This window comes from Benincasa hispida, unplaced genomic scaffold, assembly GCF_027475165.1.
Source record: "Benincasa hispida cultivar pf3 unplaced genomic scaffold, pf3_genome.v1.1 HicScf767, whole genome shotgun sequence".
Taxonomy (NCBI): Eukaryota; Viridiplantae; Streptophyta; class Magnoliopsida; order Cucurbitales; family Cucurbitaceae; genus Benincasa; species Benincasa hispida.
In genome coordinates, this window is record NW_028326896.1 from 9,720 (window position 1) to 32,030 (window position 22,311).

The 22,311-nt window shown below is 37.6% G+C and overlaps 1 long non-coding RNA gene across 1 annotated transcript; it reads left to right on the top strand.

The window, feature by feature from the left end:
- Window positions 1–3,839: 3,839 nt before the first annotated feature.
- On the top strand, window positions 3,840–5,129 carry LOC150029955 (uncharacterized). The gene is made up of 5 exons (XR_016527239.1): window positions 3,840–3,935; window positions 4,016–4,171; window positions 4,255–4,436; window positions 4,526–4,662; window positions 4,851–5,129. It is a non-coding gene; the product is annotated as an uncharacterized LOC150029955 (long non-coding RNA).
- Window positions 5,130–22,311: the final 17,182 nt, after the last annotated feature.

A 22,311-nucleotide genomic window follows, 5' to 3' on the forward strand; every position in this document is an offset into this window, starting at 1 on the left:
ATTCTCAACATCTAAGGAGAATACAGAAGGCTCACTTCTGGTGGTGTCCAACCAAATAGTGATTTGGTGATTGTTGGGCTTTTTTCGGTGTTCACAATTCCTTCTAAATCTTCCTCCCTCTCCCAAAATCAACAGAGCCTACAATTCCTGTAATTCTCAACCTCTAAGGAGAATACAGAAGGCTCACTTCTGGTGGTGTCCAACCAAATAGTGATTTGGTGATTGTTGGGCTTTTTTCGGTGTTCACATTCTGAGAATTGTCCATGATTGGTTGGAGAAGGAATTCGTGAAGATTAATTGGTTCTTCAAGGGTAAGTTATCTTCAAACCCTAATCTCCCCCTCTATTTAATTCAAAAGTATGCTGTAAAATTTATGTAAAATGCATAATGCATTTCTCTGTAATTATAATTCTATAAAATTGAATCTGGGACATGATCCGTGTTTCCGCATCGAACCTCATAGTCTTTCATGATCCTCATACCACCTCCCTGTTTCCCTTGACTTGGATCTTCCTGTGGGCTTTGGGCCTTGTTTGGGGACAATACTCTACAAAGATATTATATTAACTAGTTATACTATGTTTGGAACGGTGTAATGTCCTTATACTTCTAGATTTTTCACGATTTAGCTTCTAAACTTAAGTTTGTTATTTTAAAGTTTGTCGCGTTTAGTCCCTTATCTTTATTTTGTTAGGTTATTCCGAATTGTGATGAATTTCAAATGAGTTATGTGGTTTATAATCATAAGAAAAGAACGGTATGAAATCTAAGGGAAAGTAAATCATGTTTTTACTCTAAAAAATTTATGACTACAATAGTCTTATTTTGCAAGATTTCATGGAGTTTGAAAATAAATTGTTTAGGCCTTGTTTGACCACATTCGTTTTTTTCCTACTATTTTCAAATATTAAAGTTATAAACATTACTTTTTCTCGTCGTTTTCGTACACTATTGTGTATATATATATATTTATCTATTTATTTTAAAACGGTTTAGAAAATGAAGTAACATTATGAAACCTAACAAAAGTAATTTTATTATTTTTTTTAAAAAAAGATTTGGTTTAGAAATCAAATGTAGTTTTAAGGAATATGAAAAGCTTACAAACATAAAAGGGGTAAGGAAACAAACAATTCTGAAAAACAAAAAACTAAAAGAAAAATTGTAATCCAGTAAGGTAATAATTTTATTTTTAGTTTTATGTTTTTAAAATTTAGGTTTGTTTTATCCTCAATTTCGTACTATGGTTTTTACATTTTTTTAAGAATACTTATATTTTTAGTCAAAATTAAAAAACAAAAACAACTTTTTAAAAACTATTTTTCTTGGTTTTCAAAATGTGGTTTGATTTTCTAAAAAACTCATGAAAAGTAGATAACAAAATAAAGAAATCAATAAACAGAAGTAGTTTTTACAAGCTAATTAATTTTTAAAAACCAAATGCTTATTAGACGAGATCTTGGTTCTCTTTTTTTTTTTTTTTTTTTTTTTTTAAAACTCTACTTGTTTTCTGATAATTTCTTTATAATGATTTTTTCTATGCCAATTTTTGGTTAGGGTAATTGAAGTGGACGGATAACTGAGCAACGACGAGCAGTTCTAAGTGTAAGTGCACACTCTCACACAAGTAGCATAAAATGAAGAGTTCTCTAAGTATCAAAACCAATGGTACAAACACTACTACAAAAAACTATATTACTTGACGTTTGGAAGTTTTGAGTAAAAAAAACATCAAGTAATATGTAAACTTGATGAAAAACGTCAAGGATAATGACAAAAAGTGAAGGTTGGCAGAAAATTCCGGATTTTTTTCATTTCGTTTTTACTTGATGCTTTATAAACATCAATAACAATTAAAAAAAGTGGAAGTTTGGTGTTTTGTTTGGATTTTTTTCATACTACACAATACTTGTCATGTTATGTCAAGGGTTATTTAAGCAAAGATAAAAGGAGTTCAGAGGCATTGCCTCTCCAAATTTCACGTGCTGAAGTGAAAAAGGACTTTCTCTCTCACAGTTGAAATGTGTAAGAGTATATCAGCATGCAACGAAAATAACAACGATCAATAAACACTCTAATTCATTAATTTTGGCAGAAACTAAAGCATGCTCATTAAATATAAGAGGTTTTGAAGTTATACCTTTGTAGAACTCTTCAAGATCTTGATTCTCAGCTATTTTCTTCTCCAAAACTTGTCGTGAACAATCTCAAGATCTTCCCCACTATCCTTTTATAGCTTTAGAATGAGTTGTAGGACTCAAGAACATCTTGAACGAAAAGAAAACTTGGGAGAAGCTCACTGCATCAACCCGTTTGAAGAACTCTTTCTTCAGCACAAATTTTTCCAAAAACCTCTTTGAATGCACGTCTTAATTCCATTCCAATCTTCTTTATTTATTGCAGGTTAACATGTAAAGAAGATGGCTGCATGAGATGCAGCTCATGCTTGGAATTAATGAAGCAAATATGAATGGTTTTTGTGTGAGCTAGTTGAAGAAGATAATGGAAAAACCCATTTTCCCATTTTGTGTAAGTTTTTATAATTTTTCAATTTTCCAAAAAATGATTTCAAAATCAATTTGATTTTAAAATTGAAAATATTATTAATTTTATAAAATTAATTTCATAAATTAATAAATAATTATTTAAATAATTATAATTAATTTAATATCAAATATTAAATTAATTTTTACACAAATCTACCTTCATATATTTAAATCATATTTAAATATAAATTCTTCTATTCCATTTCATTCAAATTTGAACGTTTCAAATTAACTTATCATGCTACTCTAAAGCTAATCAATTTACGAGCTAGAAGGGGACCTCGCGGACCTACAGATCATGGGCTCCAATATCCGAGATTAATGGGCTAAACTCATTATACCGAATTAACCCCCTATTCGTTAACTAATGGATCACTCTACTATAGCCCATAGTTGAACTCCCCTCACTGTAGATATATTATGTCCACTTGATATAACCATTGATATAACCTGATCAGTAAGTCGATCCTTCACAAGTTTTCGTAATTACAGCTACGTCAAGATCACCGTTTTACCCCTGTGAATAAATCGCGTTTCTTAAGTTCCTATTGACCCTCTAATGAACAATTTTGATTCATAATACCTATGAATCAAGTTCTTTCTCTATCATGAGAAGGCAGGGTCCCGATTGTTCAAGAACTGAAATCAATACTTAAGAAAACAACCTATCTGCTAACCCTAAATCGGGTAGGAGTGAATTCCATCTTGCAGGACTATGTCCCTAGCTATTCATCCGGTCTTATCCTAAAAATGGAAGGCTTATTGAGCAATGTTGTTGGACTACTCTCACCCATGCAGATAAAAGGATAATCCCGAACAAATAAGAGTTCATAGCTATCTCAGGATTAAGATCGAGTTAATCTAGGTTACTTAATAATGAAATAGTCAGTTTTAACAGTAAACAGTCGTTATAAAGAAAAGTGACTATTTTGTGGTCCAGTCTATATGCAAGTTCATTGCATAGAATGCCCCCATTCACATGTCCCTACATGAGCGATCTGTGGATCACATCATTTGTAGCACTTTACAACTCCTTGTAACAACTACAGACTGAGCCGCATCCAATAGTGTTACTAGGATGAGATACCTAATTTCATCCATATACCTATTAGACTATTTAGGCTATATACTATTAACTTGATCCTGTTTATGTCATCACATAAAGTTAAATATTCAGACTATAACCATGAATATGTTTATTGGATTTTCATAATAGAAAGCAAAATCAACAACTTTATTGAATAAGTTAATAATATTTTATTGATAAATAAAATGTTTAACATGAATTGCAAGTTCTAGGACATTTCCAAGACTAGTTCCTCTTCATGTTGTCGCCGGTACCTTCACACCGTTGTCAAATTATTCACCCTGGTTGCCGATTCCTTTCGGGTAAGGTGCTTATCTTGCTTTCCGGTAAGAGTTTCTTGTTCATCTTCTTATATCGTTGTTATTTGACTATTTGGTTTTAGTCAATCAAACTTGGACTTGGACGGTGACTCACATTCAGTTACTAATCCACCTTCTCTCTCACCTTCCTCGTCTCAATCATAAACCCAGTTGAGAACGATCTATAATCGACCTTCGGAAAATGGCCTCGATGTTGGTGTTTATATGATACATTGGAAGTATGAATGCTTTGGGACTTTCGTTTTCTCGATATTTAATTGCTTGCATTTTCTTCTTAATGGCATTTCATGTTTGCATGAAGGCTATATTGGTGGGTCAGGTGGGACAAAGTCCATTGTAGAAGCAGTTGAAGAGTGGGAGAACAGCGACGCTGTTATCAGTTGGGACGAGGGTATTGTTGAATATGACCACAAAAACCCAACCTGATTAGATAGAGCATTCTATGCTTCCATTTTCCATTAGAGCTTTTTCGGATCAGATATGGTAGTTTCAACATCTTGTTTGAGTTGGATTCCCACCACCGCATCCAGTTGAAAGGTTAATGTATTCATTTACATTTACCAATCTTGCAGGACCAAATTCTTGCTTCTCATTGTGCTTTAATTCCAGTTGAGGTTGCTTCCTTTCAATGAGCCATCAACAGCTACTTTTTCATTTTCTTCTTGTAGTACCATCAATTGCTTAACCTAGAAAACTTCCCGTGATTAAGGTAAGATTTTCAATCAAGTTTAATGCTTAATTCCAATGCCTAGAGTCCATGAGCTCTTAGAGATTTGCAACTTCAGAAGAATGGGGTTTTTTCTTTTAATTTCATTGCTCGTGGGATGGAAATACTTAATTGGTACTTATTTGGATTGCTTATTCTTGGAATTTGTTTAAATTTAAAGATCTTCGCAGAATTTTATGAACTTTGCAGCTTGCATACAAGGTGTTTGTAGAAATGTGCAAACCAAAATGGCTTAAAAGAAATGGGTTCAAACCATTTTCACCTCGGGAGAAGTTTGATTCAGTTTTACTTGGATTCAAGATTTTAGAATCCAAACATGATTTTGATGGATGTGTCCACTGCTTAAGTTCTAACCTTAGATCATTGTTTTATTATCTCAAGAGTCTTTCAAATAATTTAAAAGCACTTTAAAATTCTTAAATAAGTGGATTTCTATTTGAAGAGTTTATTTATTGTTTGATAGCATGTTGTGTGCTTTATGTGAATCATATTTATTACTTATGGTATAAACACTTTCTGTTGTTTAGTTATATATGTATTGGATGTTTAGGCATGTTGTAATGTTGTGTTAACATTGTAACAACTAACATGTTGATGTATTATTATGTGACCCTATGTTTATGAGTATGTCAATTTCTATGTATATGAATCATGATGAGTGTGTTATCATGATGAGAGTGCCCATCTCAGATGATTGTTAGAATATACTACATTTGGAAAGTTTTCTAGTATTCCTCATGAACATACCATTTAATACATTTGGTTTCCCCATTAATTATCGTTTAGTATTGAAGAAAAAATGAGGGAAAAACTACAGATTGAGTTTGGAAAACCTTTAGGAATTATTAGGTGTTTTCATAATCGTTTCTTTAATTTGATGTTGCTCAATAATGCTAGAGATCTTTTATAATTCGTTGATGTTTCTTTCGTCCTTCTAGTTCATTGGAAGGAACCATTTGATGTTCTTTAAATTATTCAAACTGAATTTTGTGGCTTCCTTTTAATTCGTTGGCTTTAGAGATTTCTTTCCCCTCTTCCCATAAGAGATTTGGAAATAAAAATACCTCAATTCGTTGACCATTAATCGCCTTGATAACTTATCCTCGACTTAAATTAGACTTGAAGGAAATCAAGCACGAGGATTTCCATGAGCAGCGGAAGGATCGTTCCAAATTCCATTCGAAATTGAACATAAACAATTACAGTCACAAAACAGAAACTAATGGGTTATGCACAACACGAAATTACAGCATGCTTACAAAGAGTCAAGGGATAAAGTATGCATATATTTGAAGAAACATTCTTCAAACTCCCTTGATTAATCTACAAGCATCCATAGCAATACAGCCTTCGAACGCAACGACTGGTGCTCAACATGAACACAATAAACACCACACGAGCAACACAAACAACCAAAAGCTCCTCGAACACAATCGAGTTGAGTGAGAACACCACCACAATGGTTACCTTGGTATTCTCAGTGTGAGAATCAAGAAGTTGTGGGCTCTGTATGAACTTGGCTTGAGGAAGAGACAAAAGGACAATGATCGTGTATACGATCGAGAAAGTGGGAGATGACACAGTCTATCGTATAGACGATGTGCTCGATCGTGTAGTAAATGACAGCCTATCGTATAGACAAAAGCCATGCGATCGTTTAGCTATGACCAGCTGAATAAACTATCATATAGTCAATGTGCACAATCGTTTAGTCTCTTTATAGCTATCACTTAGTGAACACTTTCACTTGATAGCTTTTCACGTGAGTTACTTTCTGAAAGTGGCAACTCTCCAAAATTAGGAATACATTTTTCTTTTTATCTCACGGTTACCATAAAACCACAAATAACCTACCACTTAATTGGTTATTAAAGAAAAAGAGATAAGTATCAAATAATTAATATTATTATAAATAAATATGATAACCAACTTACCATATTATATTTATAACCTATAGTTTTAATATTTCATCTCATAAAACATACAAACCATAGTTATTTTTCTATTTTATGGTACCAATATAAATCATATTTACATTAATCCTCCACTTGATGTATCTCATACATCACACCAATTATATCATATATAATTTAATTTCTTCTTGTTAATTTGAATACTTCAAACTAACTCCAAGAATTGATTCTCAACTTGAATCCATTGAGTTACCAAGGGGATCTTATGAACCTATAGCTTGAAGCTCCAATTGTACGTGAATAACTGGCTAAACTCTTTAGTCATAGGATCCACCATCCGTTAACTGCCGGACACTCCACTAAAGACCAACAATTGCACTCTTCTCACCACAGATATATTTCTGTGTCCATATCAACCAATCAACAGTGCGATAACCCTTCATAGATCGCTCGTATGTACAACTGGGCCAATTAACCATTTTTCTCCTGTAGTTATATTTAACTTCTTAAGTACCACTGATTCCTCTACTTAGTTCTCTCTTCCAAACAAAGAATGTGGCCACTATGTTCAAGATCCGAAATCAGCCCTTAAAAGAGTAATCTATCTACTTACCCTTGCTTCGGGGAAGGAGTGAATTCCATCTTGTGTAATTGAGTTCCCAACTCCCAAATCAGAAAATCCCCAAAAAGGTAGGGTTGTTGAGTTGGTTATCTGGCCACTCTCACCTATACTAATAAAAGAACCGTCTTCAAAGGCAGGAGTTCCCAAAACACTCAGGATTAAGGTCATGTCACCTATGGTCGTTTGGGTGAGATGTAGGTCTCAAGTATCAACGACGTTATATAAAGAGAGGAATCATCTCATGGTTCGGTCTTATACAAACTCTTTGTATAGGACAACTCTACTCGCATGTCTCCACATGAATGGTTAGGATCAGACCATTTGTAGTAGTTCACAACACTTGTAAATCTCTACAAAGCGAGTCGTATCCGTAGTGTCACAAGGATAAGGTATCCCTCCTATATCCTCATACTACAGACCTTTTAGGTTATTACTTAAGGCATGATCCACTTGTATATCTCATATACATGTTTAAGTTTACATACAATAACCATGAAGTTTTATTTATTGGATATAAGTAAATGCAAAATAAAATAACTCTTATTTTATTCATAACAATTTGTACAAAGTTTACAAACTACGAGACTCCGGGAGAATTAGGACACCTATCCCAACAATCTCCCACTTGTCCTAATGCCTCAGGAGACTAATGTACAATACGTGAAAAAACAAGTACAATATACAATAAACTAGGACATACTCTATACCCCAGTATCATCTTCCACTTGCCCTAGACAAGATGCTGCATGTCCCGTACACCCAAACTATCTAGATGACACTCAAACACGCTAGCCGTGAGAGCCTTTGTAAACGGATCAACAACGTTGTGCTCCGACGCGATCTTCATGACTATTACAGCACTGCAATGCACAATCTCCCTGATCAAGTGATATTGTTGTTCTATATGCTTGCCTCTACGATGACTCCGAGGTTTCTTCGAATTTGCCACAGCCCCACTGTTATCACAATAGAGAGTGATCGAAAAAGACATATTTGGAACAACTTCCAAATTTGTAAGGAATTTCCTCAGCCAAACAACCTCCTTAGTTGCTTCACAAGCGGCTACGTATTCGAATTCCATAGTGGAGTCTGCGATACATCCTTGCTTGATGCTTCACCACACTACAACCCCTCCATTCAGAGTGAATACTGACTCTGATGTCGATTTCTGAGAATCTCTATCAGTTTGAAAGTCAGAGTCTGTGTATTCTATGAGGATCAAATCCTTATCTCCATACACGAGCATGTAGTCCTTCATTCTCTGAAGATACTTGAAGATCGTTTTGACCGCCGTCCAGTGATCTAATCTTGGATTGGACTGATAACGACTAACAATTCCTACTGCATAGCAAATGTCGGGTCTAGTACATAATATTGCATACATTAAGCTTCTAACAGTCGAAGCATAGGGAATCCGTCTCATCTCCTCAACCTCTTGAGGTCTCTTAGGACATTGATTCTTAGACAAAACGATTCCATGCCTAAAGGGTAATAAACCCCTCTTGAAATCTTGCATCCTATACCTGATCAACATTTGATCAATGTACGATGCCTGAGACAAGGCCAACCTCTTGTTCTTACGATCCCAAAAGAGCTAGATCCCTAGAACATACTGCGTCTTTCCCAAATCTTTCATTTGGAATTGGACGGTTAGCCACTTTTTAATATCAGTAAGAAAACCTACATCATTCCCAATGAGTAGGATATCATCTACATATAGTACCAGGAAAGCTACTGAGCTATTGATGTTTTTCTTGTAAACACAAGGCTCATCAACGTTTTGATCAAAGCCAAACGATTTGACTGGACTGTCAAATCTAATGTTCCATGATCTAGATGCTTGTTTCAACCCATAAATGAACCTATCAAGGTTGCAAACTCTTTGCTCTTGATCTGGAACAATGAACCCCTCTGGTTGAGCCATGTAGATGGTCTCTTACTCATAAAATGTGCCACATCTTTGGTTGGGCCAGGTAGATGGTCTCCTAATCAAAGCCAAACAATGAACCCCTCTAGTTGAGCCATTAAGAAAGACAGTCTTGACGTCCATTTGCCATATCTCATAATCATAAAATGTGGCTATAGACTTCAGCATGATAACAAGTGAGAAAGTTTCCTCATAATCCACTCCCTCGACCTGGGTATAACCCTTTGCCACGAGTCTAGCCTTAAAAGTCTGCACCTTTCCATCTACACCTTGTTTTCTCTTGTAAATCCACTTACACCCTATAGGTTTTACCCCATCATGTTGATCTACAAGTTCCCAGACATTATTGAAGTACATAGACTCCATTTCTTTGTTCATGGCCTTAATCCACTCATCTTTATCAACATCCTCCATTACTTGCTTATAAGACAATGGATCCTCGACCCCATCATCAAAAATGATGTTTTGGGCTTCAGTCAAACCCATGTAGCGATATGGTGGGTTCATAACCCTCCCACTACGACGAGGCAGTCTCAACTTTTGAGATGGTTGACTAGATGAATCGACATCAATAACTCTTACTGATCTATCGGTCTGTTCAACAACTTTTGTTGAACTTTCAATAGACTCGGTCTCACTAGAAATCTCATGTAAAACAAGCTTACTTCGTGGTTTATGATCTCTGATGTGGTCTTCGTCCAAGAAGATAGCATTTGTTGACACAATACTTTGTTCTCACTCGGATCATAGAAGTATCCACCCCTCGTTTCCTTGGGGTAGCCTATAAAGAGGAAAACTTTCGGACACGGTTCCAACTTCTTCAGGTTAGCCACAAGCACGTAGGCTGGACACCCCCAAATTCTGAAGTGGCGTAAGCTACCTTTACGGCCTCTCCACAACTCAAAAGGTGTTTCAAAAGCACTTTTCGAGGGAACATTGTTCAAAATATAACATCCAATCTCTACTGCAAAACCCCAAAACGAGTCTGGAAGATGAGCATAACTCATCATAGACCGAACCATGTCCAACAAGGTTCTGTTTCTCCTTTCCAATACACCATTCAGCTGAGGTGTACCTAGGGTCGTGAGTTGGGATGTAAATCTATGTTCTATCATATAGTTATAGATTTCGAGGTCCATATACTCTCCACCATGATCAGATCGTAGTGTTTTTATCTTCTTACCTAGCAAGTTTTCAACTTCAGACTTATACTCCTTCAACTTGTCAAGGGCTTCAGACTTACATTGCATTAGGTAGAGATACCAGTGAAGGATCTCTTACAGAAGAGTTCCATGAGCACGTTCGGATCACACCGATCTCACCGTGACCGAAATACACATTACACATTCAAAACATACAGTTATGCAAACAAACACTAATTATCGACATGCTATGAACAACGAAATAACAAGGGAAAGAGTACCATACTAGTTGAAGACAATCTTCATCTTCGACACTCACAGCAGCGGAAAACCTCCACGCGATCTACCAACGCCTAACAGAAACGTTGATTGTAGCAGCACGAACAACCGCACGAACACGAACATCGCGTGGATGACACCACCACTAAAGAGCCCCGGGTATTCTCGGAGTGAAAACCCAAAGGGTGGTCTTTGGTGAATTTGGTAGAGGAAGGAGGAAACACGAATTGTGTAGGCGATAAGCAAGTGGGAGGGAAAAAGATGCTATCGCATAGTAGACTGCTTATCGTTTAGGAGGAGCTATACAATCGTGTAGGATTTACTAAACGATCGTTTAGGGAAAGGTATACGATGGTTTAGCAAAATTGGCACACTATACAATCATTTAGAGAAGCTATGCGATCGTGTAGGAAATAGCGTGCGATCGTTTAGGCGCGAGGTAGACGATCGTTTAGGCGGAAAGGACTATCGTATAGGCTCTTGTTTTACGTAAGCGATCGTTTAGATGTTCACCAACGCGCGCTCTCTCACGAATTCTTTTGGGCGATCGATTAAATGATTCAAAAATGAAAACATTTTTCATTTTAATTCATTGGTTACAATAACCGACGTTGCCCCATTAACCCACTTCTGAACGTGAAATTTGGATTAATTATCATATAATTAATCAACTAATTAATTAATAAATATAATCATATTATATTTTTAACATATAGTTTGATATCACATATCTACTATAGTATTTTCTCTTCTACTTGATATAAATCATATTTATATCTAATTTCCTCCAAAATAATGTATCTCATACATTTAGCCAATTATATCATATATAATTAACTAGTCCAATTATATCATATAAAATCGAACTTCCTCTTGTCAATTTGAACATTTCAAATTAACCCAAACACTAGTTCTCAACTTTATCCAAGCTACCCAGGGGACCTAATGGACCCGTGGCTCGATGCTCCAACAATCCGTGAATAGCTGACTAAACTCTTTAGCCACGAGATCCACCATCCGTTAACTGTCAGACATTCCACTAAAGACCAACAACTGAACTCTTCTTACCACAGATATATTTCTGTGTCATCGGATATAACCAATCATGAGTACGATGACCCTTCACAGATGCTCGTAAGTACAGGGCCAAATTAGTTTTGCCTCTGTAGTCACATCTCACTCCTTAAGTACCACTGATTCCTCTAATGAACAATACAACATAGTCCAAATATGTGTGAACACCTCTCGGGCCAAGAGAAGGTGTGTGACGCCACATGTTTAAGCCCCGGAATCAGCCCTTAAGGGAGCTATCTATCTACTTACCCCTACCTCGGGGAAGAAGTGAATTCCATCTTGTGTAGCTGAGTTCCCAACTCCCAATCAGAAGAAACCCCAAAATGGTAGGTTTGAATCGGCGATCTGGCCACTCGCACCCATACAAATCAAAGAACCGCCCTCAATGGCAGGAGTTCCCAACTCACTCAGGATTGAGGTCATGTTACCTATGGTCATCCTAGTGAAGTGAATTCTCTGTCATGAACGGTGTTATATAACGAGACGTTAACACTTCGTGGTTAGGTCTTATACAAACTTTTTGTATAGGACGCCCCCGCTCGCAAGTCCCCAACATGAATGATCAGGATCAGACCATCTGTGACAAGTCACAACACTTGTGAACATTCCACAAAGCGGGCCACATCCATAGCGTTACCAGGATAAGGTTTCCCTCCTATATTCATATACTACAGACCATTTTGGTTATCACTTAAGATATGATCCACTTGTATGTCACCACATACATGCTTGAGTCGCATATAGATAACCAGGGATTTTATGTTTATTAGTTTGTGGTAAAGCAAATAAAACAAGCAACTGAGCAAAAATACAAGATGTGAAGTAAATATTATATATTAACAACACAAACTTCGTACAAACTGTTTACAAACTACAGAACACGAGACTTTAGGGCATCAACGCCAACAATCTCCCACTTATCCTAAAGCGAAGTGGGGTGTACAAAAAATTAGTATAAAACAATAAACTAGGGCATAAAAGCCCAGTACAAGAAAATCTCTCACTTGCCCTAGTCCAGCTGTGGGCGATCCTTTAGACCCATGCTTCGTAGATGACCCTTAAACACTGTAGCCGTGAGAGCCTTTGTAAACGGGTTAACGACATTAAAATAACCTGGGTTAGACTAATACGTCTCATCTTCTCAACCTCTTGAGGTGTCTTAGGACACATGTCCTTAGACAAAGTGACTCCATGCATGAATAGCAGTAGGCCGCTCCTAGATTTCTGCATCGAGTACTTGAGCAATGTCAATGTACGATGCCTGAGATAATGCTAGCACTTTGTTCTTACGATCCCGATAGATCTGTATACCTAGAACAAATTGAGCCTCTCCCAAATCTTTCATTTGGAATTGAGTCGCTAGCCAGTTCTTAACTACAGCCAGTAGACCTACATCATTCCCATTGAGAAGGATATCGTCTACGTACAACACTAAGAAGACTACTGAAGTGTTGATGATCTTCTTGTAGACACAAGGTTCATCAACGTTTTGTTGAAGTTTTAGTAGTTTCATTGGAAAGCTCACGCAACATGACTTTGCTTCGTAGATTGTGCTCCCTTATATGATCCTCCTCCAGGAAAGTAGCGTTTGTTGAAACAATGTCACACCCCCTCCCAAACTACCTGCTAGCGTAGTCAGGGAGAAGACGTGAAGCCAACAGACATCGTCCTCCTCTAACGATACCTGTTGACCCTACTGAATCGTTGAACCTAATAAACATACTAACCTTAGATATAAAATACTTTACATGTAACACAACACAGCGGAACCCCTGAAAATCTTTAGACACACATGAAGTGCAGTCCTGACATAATTTGATTTGGAAAATAACCTGATAGAGATATCACAACAAAAACATAACCAACTGGGGTTTACACAACCACGACATCTAGTGCTTACACAACCATAAACTATCCAGTTCTTATAAAGACATTTACAATACAAACAGACACAATGTACGACCCCACCCATATATGGAGCTTGATCTGGAAGCTTTTAGCTGAAAATAGACTTTGGCAGTTATCAGGCACTGGGAGCTCGATCTCTACTTGAAAAGTGGGAAAACATTTTGAAGGATTGAGCTACGAAGCCCAGTGAGTGACTAAATTTAAAACTGTAAATCCGTAAATCAGAACACGTGATAAACCTTTAAACGTATGAATCTGTTCAATCAAAGCGTTAAACATAAACGTGTAACGTTAAAAGCTTTCTCAAATATTCTGCTAGTACGTCATTAAAATCTAGCAAGGCATATCAAGTATATAAAACATTTTAACTAACATGGCAAATCAACGTTGTTTAGGGTACACCCAGTACAACCAACGTTTACTAGCTCTACGATGTAGTAGGGACCGCCCAACACTCCCATCGTCTTTGTCGAAGTGGGGCCCGCCCAGCACTCACGACAGTATCGTTGTCATGGAGTACACTCAACCTGAACAACGAAATGTAACTTGTGTGCACACGGTACCATATAGCCTCGGGCTCAATATCTCAGTCATGTAGTCAATAAAAGTCTCAGAAAACAACATGAAAATACCTAAACATGCCTGCTTATCTTTATCTTTCGTAGAACTCAAGCTTACTCAACTTGCTCGTGAAAAACTGAAAATCTTTTAGCAGTACTCGCTGATACATACTTTACTTTAAATGATATCGTTTCAACTACCTTTCAGGAATTCAATAATCACGTGCTCGTATATAAACCTCATTAGAAAATCTAAGCTCAAAATTATGCTTGAAACCATTCATAGAAATTATGTATCATTCATAAGTTCATATTCAAGCATGTAAACCATTTAAGCATAAATTACAGTTTAGAAATCATTTTCGAAATTCGTTTTGTCACTTACAGTCTTGGCTAGTTCCCTGGTCTATGACTCGACCTATTTCCTCTTGGCCTGTCAAACAAACCAAAACCGAGCATCAGAACTATAAATCGTCTTGTCATTCCATGCTCATGAATTCTAAATTCTAGAAATAAAATCATACTTCATACTTTTTTTTTCCAGATTTTCCAGATTCAATACCTTAACTTCCAACACTCATAACTTCCTCAATACTTAGCCAAAATTAATGTACTATACCTCAAACTCTTCATTTTGGAACCCTCTACAACTTACCTAAAGGAATAAAAACGATATTCCTAATGGATTTGTCCAGAAATCCCTCGAACACAGCAAATACAGATTCGTGCTTCTCTGCTACTCTCTACCTTTCTCCTGAAATTAAACCTATTTCTAGTCATTTTTGGCTAAAAAATTCTTCATGTAAGTTATAGGAAATTGAATAAGCTTTCCACATACCCAATTGAGCTTCTAATTCAACCTGTACACCCTAGAATGTTCAAAAAACCTGAGAAAACCAGAGATCCTCTGATTTGCACGAAAATTCTGTGCTCTGTTTTCCTTTTCAAAGCCATTAACTTAACATCAGACTTAGCTCAAGCTTCCTTCGCGAAATTTGTTAGAAAATGGAATTTCAAGGAAGTCAGGCCTCACCTCTTAGTTCTTCTTTTGTAGCTCAAACCGACTTAAAAACCAGAGATAGGCAGGTTGAACCTAGATTCTTCCATGGTTGCACTTGCATGGACTTTTTCCTCCCTTCTTCAACCTCCAACCTCCAACCTGCAACAAGCTTCTTCTTCCTCTTCCTTCACTCTCTCTCTCGAAATTCTCTAAAAATATGATGGGAAATGATGGAGAAATGGGCTGAAATGAGTTAGGTGGTAGTGGGTTCTCACTTTATACCATTAATCACCGAATGAGTTCCTATTTCCTTTCATTGACATTTTTTTTCTTTTTTTTTCCTTTCTTTTCTTTTCTTTATTAATAAATTCCAAAATTATCAAAGACAACCTCAACTAAAAGCTTTACCATTTCTCTTCAACAATGGAACAACAATAACTTAAATTCAACATCCTACAATATGTGACAAAAGCAAGTAATCCAAGGAAAGTCTCGGGTTTACAAACAAACACCCTATTTTTCGTCGGATCATAAAAATAACCCCATTGTGTACCTTTGGGGTAGCCTACAAAGAGACATAACCTCGACGTGGTTCCAATTTCTTGGGATTAGTCTCAAGCACATACGCAGGGCAACCCCAAATTCGGAAGTGACGCAAACTAGCTTTACGCCCGTTCCACAACTCTAGAGGTGTACTTGCAACACTCTTGAAGAGAACACAGTTGAGTATGTATGTCGCAGTCTCCATTGCGAAACCCCAAAACGAGTCCGGTAAGGAAGCATAACTCATCATCGAGCAAACCATGTCTAACAAGGTTCTATTTCTCCTCTTCGCTACACCATTCTGCTGAGGTGTACCCAACATTGAGAGTTACGAAACGATTCCATGTTCTATCAAATAGTCCTGGAATGCCGAGTCCAAAAACTCTTCACCTCAATTCAATAGAAGTGTTTTAATCTGTCTATCCAATGCATTTTCAACTTCAGCCTTGAACTCTTTGAACTTTTCAAATGATTCAGACTTCCGTTGCATAAGATAAACATACCCGTGCCTGGAGTAATCATCAGGCTCCTTGGCTCCACCTCAGGCTCGCACATTCATAGGACCACAAAGGTCAGAATGTACTAAAGAGGCTCCTTGGCTCTATAACCTTTTCCAGTAAAAGGTCGTTTAGTCATCTTACTTTCAAGACAAGATTCGCACACTGGTAGAGAATTTTCTTCTAACTCATTTAGAAGTCCATTCTTCACTAATCTCTCAATCCTATTGAGATTGATGTGCCCTAAATGTAGATGCCAAAGTTGGGCATTTTCTTTTGGAGAAATTCGTCTACGTTTTGATTGAGTTACAACAGTTTTGAACAATTTAGTATTATGGAGGGAATGAATGGCTAACGGCCTTAGCACATATAAATTCGATTCCAGATTTGCTGTGTAAATAAAAACACCGTCTTTATGAATAAACGCTTTATCCACATTAAACAAGATAGTATATTTACATTGCAATAAACATTTTACAGAAATAAGGTTCCTCTTTAGTTCAGGAACAATATATACATCAGTTAAAATAAGAAACCTATTCTGTAGAGCTAATTGGAGTCCTCCTACTGCCACTGCTGAGACGACGTGTCCGGTGCCTACTCGCATCATCATCTCACCAACTTCCAATTGTCGCCTAGATCTAATCCCCTGAAAGGAAGAACAAACATTGTTAGTGGCGCCTGAATCAATTATCCAGGCAGAATCATCATTCTCCACTAAACAAGTTTCAAGCACAAGTAAATCACATTTACCTTTATTGGCCTTGGCTGCTTTCTTCCCGTGTGCATCTTGGTTGCAGTGGAAACACTTTCCCTTGGCAACTTATGAATGCCTCCTTGGGGCGACAGACAGTGGGTTAGTGGGTGCCTTCCCTTTTCCCTTACCACCCTTCTTCTTCTTCCCCTTTGCAGAGTTAGAAGCAGAAGATATAGACTTCGTTCCTGAGGTCGAACCTCTATGGAACGTCCTGGAGGATGAAGCAATATTTGCCTCACCCTTCTACCTCTCCTTACTTTTCAGTAAAGATTGATATGTCTGCAACTCGTTGAGGAGAGTTGTAAGGTTATATTTTACTTTGTTAAGAATCACATTGCTAACAAAGTGCAGGAAGCTCTCCGACAAAGAATGCAGGATTATGCTAACCTGACTGCCTTTATCGATGATAGACTGATTCAACTCTGCCACATTAAAGTGGATCATCATGTTTAGCACATGTTCACGAACAGAGGTGCCTTCTTCCATTTTGGAGTTGAATATGTATTTAAGAGCCTCATGTATAAGCTGTTCAGACGGTTGTCCAAACATCCTCGCAGGGACTCCATGATCTCACGCGCTGAGACCATTGGCTCATGTGTCTTGGCCAAGACTTCAGAAAGACTTGCTAAGATGTAGGCTCGGGCCTTCTCATTGGACCTTGTCCATTGCTCGTATGCCTCCCGAACATTTCGAGTGGCATTCGGAGCTGGAATAGGAGGACAAGCCTCTGTGAGAGCGAACATGAGATCCTCGATGATTAGGATCGTCGTGATCATATGTTTCCATGTTGCGAAATTTATCACCAGTAAGTTTTTCAACGCTTAGCAATGCCAACGTGGCTGTTGCCATTTTGAAAAAGTTACTGAAAATACGAACAAAACTTTATTAGATTTTGCTAAACCACTTTTAAACCAATCAGTTTTGCAAAACAGTTTCAAGTACCCTAAGTTATAGACTTCTATTTTGCACTGATGCCCTAATAAGGCAGGACAAACGCCACCGGTGGGGTGATCAGTTGCCCCTTCGCTGGGATGAGACATTCTCAACCATTAGGTAGAACTAACTCTTGGAACTGAACCTAACAGCCACCATTCTTCGGTCCAGAATCGTTAACCTTTAACTATTCCGCGTAAGTGTAACCCCTCACTTTTGGTGCCAGAGTCCTGCCCTAATGAGCCCACCATAGGGAAGAAGCAGATTAGGACAAGAGACTAAGTTACCTTATCCTCTTACAGGAGATCAAATAAAGAAACGCGCAAAACTGCCATCCTTTAGGGGGACACTTCCAGGGTGCCTCGAGGCGATGCGTAGTAACTTTATTCAACCTAACGAGGGAGATTGAGGGATTTGCTGTCGCACTTCCCACTCCAACTTACTATGAACACTCTCTCCATTCACTTTGATATTGTCCTACCCAAACACCATCCGTTGGGGGGGACACGCCAAAGGTGCCGCGAGGCCGATGATAGATCTCACAGTGTGGACTATTTAGGAGAAACGTGAAAGGTTTAAGTGAAGCTTCTTATGCCCCAAGTACCTCCCACTGAATTTTCTACCTAGGGATTCATTAACCTAGACAATCTAGTTACTGATTTTAGTCTAAGTCGTCTTTTTAAACTCTGCTCATAAACAACGTTTATCGATGAAATATGAACAAGTTCAAGTAGTCACATTTAAACACTTTAATGGACTATCTTTAACTTGCATGCATGCATCAAATCTATCTAATTCAAATTTCTAGGTAAGTTCCTTGGTAGGGGTGTTACGTTTCTGTCAACTTAAATACCCCAGCCTAGACAGAACCCACCTTAGAAAAAAGGTCCCTTACAGATAGATTTCCTACACTTTAACCTTTTATTAGCCAATTTAATCCTATTAAACTGATTAAAAGATTAAAGCCTTAGGGTTGCTAATCGTATTAGAACCGTGATCTTAGGTCTATGTGATCCAAGTTTTAAACACTTTAAAACCATGAATTAAACCTAAGTGAGCATGCATGTCTTTCTTATTTCTTTTAGTTCTAATTTCTCTTTAACTTTTAAAAAGAAACAACTAAAAACATTGCGCACAACGAGTCGTTTATAACATTTATAAATAACCTATGAGTCATGCTTCATGCAATGTCCAGTCATTACTATATATAACTTTTATATAATGCGTAACAACCAAGCAAACATGCTATCATTCACCCTTATACTATAACAATTATAATATAAAGATGATGCATGTCAATGCTTTTTATGCATGCATAAATATAACTCTTATATTATATGATGCATGAGCATACTCTTACATAATTAAAATCATGCTTCTCTAAATTATAACAATTACAATAAAGAGATGATGCATGACCATTGCATAATCTAAGGTGGGATTTACTATATGTGCATACCATATGATATATAAAAAAACATACATCGCATGTAATAAATAAAGGATTAATGAACCGGGATGAGCCTTTACAAAAAACCAGAATGAAAAAATCCTATCTATTACATTTTTCATAGAGCAAACCGGTTCACAGGCGAACCGGGTCTTGAACCGCCAGGAGGTCTTCATTGTGTAGTAAACTCTAGTAGATAGACGATCGTTCAGCGCGCACTATATGATAGGAGCATAAGTAAATGATCGCATAGACAACGACGAGGCTGCGAAGCCTGATTGTCTATGCGATTGTGTAACACGATGACAGGTAAACGATTTACCTTACTTTACTAAGTGATCATTTAGTTAGTTACTAAGCGATGAAGCTTACTGACCTAAACGATCGTCTAGCGTGCGCGCTTTAAACGATCCGCGAGCATCTCATCATTTACACGATGCGATACTCAGGGATCGCGTACCCGATCGTCAAACACGATGCGATCAACTCTTGATCACATACCCCATTGTTTAACCGATGCGTTCATCAGCGATCGTGTACTCCATCGTCTTTACGATGCGATCAACAGCGATCGCATAACACATCTTCTACATGATGTGATCAACCCTAGATCGCCTCCTTCTTCGAAGAACCGCAACACTTGCCCAGAACTTCGACGACAAACGACTCAAAACTTCAAACAAACTTTGAATACAGACTCGATAATGATTATTAATGCCAAAAAATGCAGGGGCCTTTACAAATAACCGGAAATGTAAAAGGATTTAAATCAAACCGAGGTTGATCATCTCGAAAACATCCATTAATCTGCACATCCACAACAAATTTAACCATTAAACCAGTGTAGAAATGCACCCACAATGAATGTAAATCTCATTTCGTTGCAACAGATGAAATCGAAGTATCAGAACCTGACTCTGATACCAATTGAAGGATCTCTTACCGAAGAGTTCCATTAGTGTGTTCGAATCGCTCCGATCTCACCGTGACCGAAATACATATTATACATTCAAATCATATAGTTATGCAAACAAACACTAATTATCGGCATGCTATGAACAACAAAATAACAAGGGAAAGAATGTCATACCAGTTGAAGATAGTTTTCACACTTTTGAAACTCAATGCAATGGAACTCTCCAAGCGATCTACCAACGCCCAACAGCAGCGTCACCAACACCAGCACGAACAACCACACGAACACGAATGCCGCCGGGGACGACACCACCAGAAAAGAGCCCCAAGTATTCTCGGAGTGAGAACCCAAAGCGTGGTCTTTGGTGAATTTGGTAGAGGAAGGAGGAAACATGAATCGTGTAGGCGATAAGCAAGTGGGAGGGAAAAAGACGCTATCGCATAGCAGAATGCTTATCGTTTAGGAGAAGCTACACGATCGTGTAGGTTTTACTAAACGATCGTTTAGGAAAAGCTATACGATCATTTAACAAAATTGGCATACTATACGATCGTTTAGAGAAGCTATGCGATCGTGTAAGAATAAGTGTGCGATCGTTTAGGCGCGAGGCAACAATCGTATAGGCTCTTGAAAATCTTAAGCGATCGTTTTATCTTTTCACCAGCGCGCGCTTGCGAATTCTTTTGGGCCATTGATCAAAACGAAAACTATTTTCATTTTAATTCATTGGTTACAATAACCGATGCTACCCCACTAACCCACGTCCAAATATGAAATTTGGATTAATTATCATATAATTAATCAACTAATTAATTAATAAATATAATCATATTATATTTTTAACCTATAGTTTGATATCACATATCCACTATAGTTTTTCTCCTCGACTTGATATAAATCATATTTATATCTAATTTCCTCCAAAATAATGTATCTCATACATTTAGCCAATTATATCATATATAATTAACCAGTCCAATTATATCATATATAATCGAACTTCCTCTTGTCAATTTGAACATTTCAAATTAACCCAAATACTGGTTCTCGACTTTATCCAAGCTACCCAGGGGACCTAATGGACCTGTAACTCGAAGCTCCAACGGTACGTGAATAGCTGACTAAACTCTTTAGCCACGAGATCCACCATCCGTTAACTGTCAGGCATTCCACTAAAGACAAACAACTGAACTCTTCTTACCACATATATATTTTTGTGTCCATCGAATATAACCAATCATGAGTACGATGACCCTTCACAGATGCTCGTAAGTACAGCTGGACCAAATTACTGTTATGCCCATGTAGTTACATTTCACTTCTTAAGTACCACTGATTCTTCTAATGAACAATACAACATAGTCCAACTATGTGTGAACACCTCTCGGGCCAAGAGAAGGTGTGTGGTGCCACATCGTTCAAGCCCCGGAATCAGCCATTAAGGGAGCCATCCATCTACTTAACCCTGCCTCGGGGAAGGAGTGAATTCCATCTTGTGTAGTTGAGTTTCCATCTCCCAAATCAGACAAATCCCCAAAATGGTAGGTTTGAATCGGCGACCTGGCCACTCACACCCATACAAATCAAAGGACTGCTCTCAATGGCAGGAGTTCCCAACTCACTCAGGATTGAGGTTATGTTACCTATGGTCATCCTAGTGAAGTGAAGTCTCTATCATGAACGGTGTTATATAACGAGACGTTAACACTTCGTGGTCAGGTCTTATACAAACTCTTTGTATAGGACGCCCCCGCTCGCATGTCCCCAACACGAATGATCAGGATCAGACCATCTGTGACAAGTCACAACACTTGTGACCATTCCACAAAGCGGGCCACATCCGTAGCGTTACCAGGATAAGGTTTCCCTCCTATATCCATATACTACAGACCATTTTGGTTATCACTCAAGACATGATCCACTTGTATGTCACCACATACATGCTTGAGTCACATACAGATAACCAGAGATTTTATGTTTATTGGTTTATAGTAAAGAAAATAAAAACAAGTAACTGAGCAAAAATACAAGATGTGAAGTAAATATCATATATTAACAACACAAGTGTTCGTACAAACTGTTTACAAACTAAAGAACACGAGACTTTAGG